General features: G+C 39.8%; 1 protein-coding gene across 2 annotated transcripts in view; it reads left to right on the top strand.

Annotated features, from left to right (window-relative positions):
• The first annotated feature begins 3,629 nt into the window (after positions 1–3,629).
• Positions 3,630–6,100, top strand: part of stxbp6 (syntaxin binding protein 6 (amisyn)) — a 63,482-nt gene continuing 61,011 nt past the window's right edge. Inside the window, exon 1 of one of the 2 annotated variants that reach the window (XM_054796008.1) lies at positions 3,630–3,907. The gene's annotated coding sequence lies outside the window, so the exon portion shown is untranslated. The remainder of the gene's footprint in view (positions 3,908–6,100) is intronic. The other variant, XM_054796007.1, reaches the window with a different exon arrangement.

Below are 6,100 nucleotides of genomic sequence, written 5' to 3'. Positions count from 1 at the left end.
ACAACAAATTCTGATAAAGCAATCCTTTTCTGTAACATGCTAGCACTTTGTTACCCAAAAGGTATTGTATTGTATTGTATGTACTTTATTTATCCCACAGCGGGGAAATTTACTTGTTACAGCAGCAAGACAAGTAAAGAGAACAGTGTAAAGAAAGCATAGTGTCTACAACATGGTTCAGGTGGTGCAGGTGTTGTAGAGCCTGACAGCGGTCGGTATGAAGGACCTGCGGAACCTCTCCTTCTTACACCGTGGGTGTAACAGTCTGGTGCTGAAGGAGCTGCTCAGGGAAACAACAGTGTCACTGGTAACTGGTTTGTTTCTTTACAAAGCATTTGATCAACGACCTCAGTGGAGGCAGTGGTGTCTATTCAAAAGCTAACAAGGGATGCCAAAACTATCAGGAAATTATTTCATCATTTTGCAAAGGGCTTGGATGAGCGGCCAAGCAAAGCAGGACAGACACAAACACACACACGGTTGTAGATACTCACACAGTTGCACAGTGCTATAGCGATGGCGTTGAAACAAAGACAGCAGTGGGAATAGTACGGATATCTCCCATACTGTTAATTGCGGGTTGCTGGAAATTGTTCAGTGATTCGAAGAAGCGTAACGACCCCTTTCATGGCGACCTTGGTAAACGAGCTGGTTCCCGTTCACCCGGTTATTGGGTGGGAAACCTACCATGTCAGAGTTACTGAAGGTTAGTGACTGCGTAATTAAATCGTAAAATATTATGTTTGGCACCATTATGGGCTCTGGGAACGGAGTGGCTTTATGACCGTTGGACATTGTCTTGTAAGTCCAGTATCACGTGCAAGACATTTAACTCACACCGATGCATAACAAGAAAACACATCCAACAATAGCAGTAGCAGAGGCAAGAAGGCAGTAGTAAGAGGACAATGGGCGCTGGTGACATCCTTCATAATGGCGCTAGCTCTGTGGCAGCTGAAACGATCCAAAAGGGAGGGGCCTGGGGGAGTCCAATTATTTTCTGGCCTGAGTTTATGAGCCTTCTGAGAGCTGTATATTCTCATAAATGTGGCTGTTATGAGTTGAGAAACCTTTTCAGGTAGCATCATGGTGTCCAAAGCACCCTAAGCTTCATTTTTACGGCCACCTTGAGGGTTGTTCATTGCGCTTTTCACTTAATGATGGTAGTGCATCTATTCTTTTGAAAATGGATTCAGTGCTGAAATGCCAGTGACACGGGATATTTGTCAAAGCTGGACAAGCAGTGTTCTTGACCATAGGATTCTAAAAGAATACATAGAGTTCTTGAATGTTTTTGTGTCATTTCGCTGAGTAAACCGTGCTCAATGTAAAAATTGATCTGCCATGTAATGTAATTGTTTGTTTTATGGACTGAGCACCAGCTGTCCCCTAAACCATTAGATTACCAAAGCAGAGGCAACAAAAGACCTAGTCTCTATTCATCATAAAGGCAGACTGATAACTGTTATTGTTTTTCAATTAGGCCTCCAAATTGATGCCACGTGTTTGGGGGGAATATGTTATAAAGCAACATAAATAGCCACAACTCTTAATAAATTCATCCCGATGTAACATTTCTTTTCGATCTGAGGCAACAAAATGTTATAAAATCCTTCATAAGGAAGGATAACACATTCCAACCTCATAGATGGCAAGAGACAACCTGTTACATGGGTGAAAATGTACTTACAAATGCTCAATCAGGATCACATCAAGATGAAAATTGGTTTGACAAAAAAGCTGCCACTGCATAGGCAGGGAAAATATTTCAATAAATGATTATTTACTCATTCAAATTACATTACAATTTTGATGACTTTGTCTCGACTTGACAATATCATGAAAGACGGGCAACTCGACATGAACTTTGACATCAGTGACTCGGGACCTGACTCGGACTTTAGTCTGATGACTTGAAAATACTTGAGATGTTCAGCGAGTGTGTTGAGTAAAATGTATCCCCATTCAAAGTATTCAACATTGTTACATCACTTCTGACAAGACAACACATTTTCCCACAGAATCTTCCTCTTTGAATGCATCTATTAACATCCAATCAGGTTTAGGAACAAACAAGGGTGTGGCTTACATTTCTGCGAGTGCCAGACTGCTGGAGCATGGTAGAAAGTTATTCACATGCACACACACACACACCCAAAGTGCATCAGGTAAAATTAATACTGTATATCTTGAACATCTTCAGATGTTCATTTGTCGGTGTCCAGGTTTGATGATGTAATGAATGCAGACTCAGCCACCTGTAAGCATATCTCATTCATGCTAAGTCAGTAAGAATTTATAAAATACTTGATAATAATGGTAAAATACAGGTACCAATGTTAAAAAAGCTCTTATTTTTGGTCAAGCACTGACATTTTGCAGTTTGTTTGGTGGTCCTTAAACGCACCATAGCTGCTGTGAAACACACAAAGTGAAACTTATACAGTCATGGAAAAATGTTTCTTCAGTTTATTGATCCATTGGTACATTTGTTTGGACAAATACAATGATGATAACAAATATATCTCAAAAGAGTCTAATGTAAGAGCTGATGTCTAGCAACATCCATGGTTTTCTTGATGATAACCAAAATCACTTAAGTTCTCACATGAATAGCTTTAGCATTGTACTGCCAAAAAATGTATCCCTTATGAGCTATTTTTGTTGTCACTGTTATATTAGGTATCTTTAGTTGTATCAGGCATTACAATGAACAAGAAACTGAAGAAACAAATGTGGTCGAATCATTTTTTCCATGACTGTATATGGTCATTCTCCAGCAAACAAAATTTAAAAAGAGATGAAGACGGTTCTGGAGCTGAATCTTATCTAATAATTTCACCAGTCACTTTTATTGCAAATGTTGATATGAAATTGGAGGAGAACATCAACATCAAGCTAGCTGTATGTTTTTTTGGGGGTGAGAGGTGTCAGAGATAGACATTTTTAAGTGCATATACACTCGTGGATGCTGTTCACTCCCGTGAAAGCCAGGGATCTACTGTATTTGAATGCGCCTCTGCCTAGTGGTTTGCAAGTTTGCCTCACAGCGTGGAGATCTGGCCTTGAATCCTCATTGGAACATTTCTGCGTGGAGTTAGCCTCTTCTCCACGCGCTTTCTTGTTTTCTCTGGGTAAATATATCTGCTAATGACTGGCAACCAGTACAGCATGCACGCCACGCCACGCCACCTTTCATCCGAAGCTTGCTGAGCTCCAGCTCCCCCTTGACCCATATAAGGAGTATTGCAGTATAGAGAAGGGGTACAGTAGATCGTTTTTTGCGACTTAACAACTACATGACGTTACGTCTGTATTTAATTGGTTACATGGCATTTAACATCTGTCCGGAGGATAAATCATACAATCCATGTGGAAAAACACACTTTCTTTAGCATTTATAATACATTTGAATGTGGCGTTATTTTGCACATTAGCTAAAACAATAGTCATACTTATTTGTAAGTCACTGTCAGTTCAGATAAAGGAAACACACTGGAATATTCACAATAGATGACTAAAGTGTGCTAACCGTCTCAGTAGTATTATGCTTTAAAACACAATTCATTATTTTAAACATTTAAATGTGTGTAGAGGAACTCCAAAATATGGCTGGTGACGTAGATGACTGTGTGTGTGTGTGCGTGTGTGTGAGAACCTGCTACTGGCTTCTTATCCACATCCACAGCCGCAGTCAGTGAGCCCGTCAGACAGGCGAGCGGTCAGGCGGTCTGCCCCAGTGGTAGTCTAGAGTGGGAAAAGTCTCCTCTACAAGAAGAAACTCTGGAAAAGAAAAAGTGCGGACATGTTCGATTAATCGACAAGCTAGCTTTTAGCCGCAGCGGGCACGAGGTGAGGATCTGTGGGCTGCACGTGGAACGAAGCGTCGTTTTAAAAACACAAACAGGTAAGTTAATACCGCCAACGAACAAGTCGTTGCGCGTATGTGGTAAAATACGAGTTCTTATAAGCGTTTTACCGTCTATTTTGGAGTATATTGTCGCGATAGACAGCTATGCTTTGCTTTTCGCCACTTTTGTATTGGAACAAGTGTGCGCGTGCAGATAGACTAGTGCGCTCGAGACCACTGTTTTGCTAACCAACCTTGTTCACCTTCCAAACGACGAATTGAACAATATTTGGCACATGCTTATATGTATTTGCTTTGCTTGAATATTCTCAACATAAATAGTCCATATAACTGACATAGTTTAACCTCTCATTCACCCCCAAGCTTTCAAACTGAGTTGAAATGATGCTGCTGATTACCATAACATGTATGTTTAGTGTGCTGTGTTCATACAACATATTTTATGTTAAAAGTGACATTCTGGTTAAATGTTTTCCAAGTATGTTTAAATATTCATGTGAAATACCACTCGGTAGAGACAGAATTGGTTGTAGTGGTGTATGTATTTGGAAAAATAGTAGTGTGTGGAAGTGTTAAGGCTTGTTTGAGCAAATTTTTGGATATTGGCAGTAAAAAGGTTCTACAATAGGTTATAAAGGTGACTTCCCCAAACCCTTGGTCATTTTGTAATAGGCCAATTGTCACTTTCTCACTTGATTCATCCTTTTTGCAATAAATTACAAGTTGGATGTGTTTTCTTTTAGTCATTATCTTATGTACAGTATATGTTGATGTGTCATATATATCTGATACAATTTTGTACGTTTGAGCTAAATCGGCAATTTGGATCTTTGAAAAAAAATGAGTGAAACCCTTTTCAAGACTGAGAAGCAGAAGGACATTTCTTACTTGGAACTTCCAAAGTTTACCTCCCAAAGTATTCTTGTTTCAAGCAAACAGAAAAAAATACCTAGATGCCGACTTTGAACAGGTTACTGTACATTGATCTCCCCCGATTTCTCAAGTAGGAACGCTGACATCGAGCGACTTTTCCTAGCTGGATAACATTCTACTTTTCTGGAACGTACATTTTCATTTGTTTGTCTGTAGAATTAAAGGGGTAGTTCAGACTTTTTGACATGAAGTTGTATGACATCATCAGCAACAGTGACTTACCCCTCACTTGGTCCCGTGAGCCTGTAGTTCTGGTCGGATTTCTGTGATGAGGAACATAGTTCCAGTTAGTTGCTGGAGTCACTTAAGTAAAGAGTTTGGCTTTGCAAAACAAATTGCGTTCTAAAGAGTAATACATTTGCATCACAAAAATGCCTCCTCAACAAAATCAGACCTCACAAATCGCTCTTTCGTCGTATCACATTTTTGTGATGCAAATGTATTACTCTTTAGAACGCATATTGTTTTGAGAAGCCAAACTCTTTACTTATGTGACTCAAGCAACTACCTGGAACTATGTTCCTCATCGCTGAAATCCGACCAGACCTGGGCTGACGGGACCAAGTGGGGGGTAAGTCACTGTTGATGCACTACACTGCTGATGGGGATGTCATACAACTTCATGTCAAAAATCCAAATGATCCCTTTTAAGTAAAAACTACCTAACCAGTGGCCACAAAAATGTAAGTCTTGATGGGTCATTCCTAGGATGTCCTTTCATGTTCCTTAATTGCTCAGTCAATATTGCATGACTTAACTACAAGGATATGCAAGCTGATGATGCCTTTTATTGTGTTTAATTTGGTACTGATCCAAACTAGCTTTATGCCACTTAAATCTGTGGATCAGTAGACCAGCAACTGCATCTGTATAGACTGTAGTTCTGTGAAAGGTAGACTTCTTTGGTTCTTAATAAGCCTTGAGGCTTCTAATCTTAACCATGTTTGATGCTTATGACGCTGACTATAGTAACCCACTTATGATAAAATATTGTCTCTTCCCCCAGGCAGGAGTTCAGGGGCAGGGCTTAATTTGCTTTGCTACGCCATAAAAGATAAGCTTACACCGTATCTTGCTCCATATTTCTTCTGTCCAATTACAGCGAACATAATGTCAACTGTGGAGCTGGCCGTGCAGTTGTGTTTACCGCCTTAACTTATCCTTTCTTCCTCCAGAGAAAACAGATCTTAGGTTTTATTTTTAATTTTTGGGGTTTTGAATGACTCATTGTTGTACTACTCGCTTATTGGTCTGTGGTCTTACCAAATTTATTGCCATGGGTTACAGTTAACAAAT

Source organism: Dunckerocampus dactyliophorus, chromosome 13 (assembly GCF_027744805.1).
Source record: "Dunckerocampus dactyliophorus isolate RoL2022-P2 chromosome 13, RoL_Ddac_1.1, whole genome shotgun sequence".
Lineage (NCBI taxonomy): Eukaryota > Metazoa > Chordata > Actinopteri > Syngnathiformes > Syngnathidae > Dunckerocampus > Dunckerocampus dactyliophorus.
This window is presented reverse-complemented; position numbering and strand designations above follow the sequence as displayed.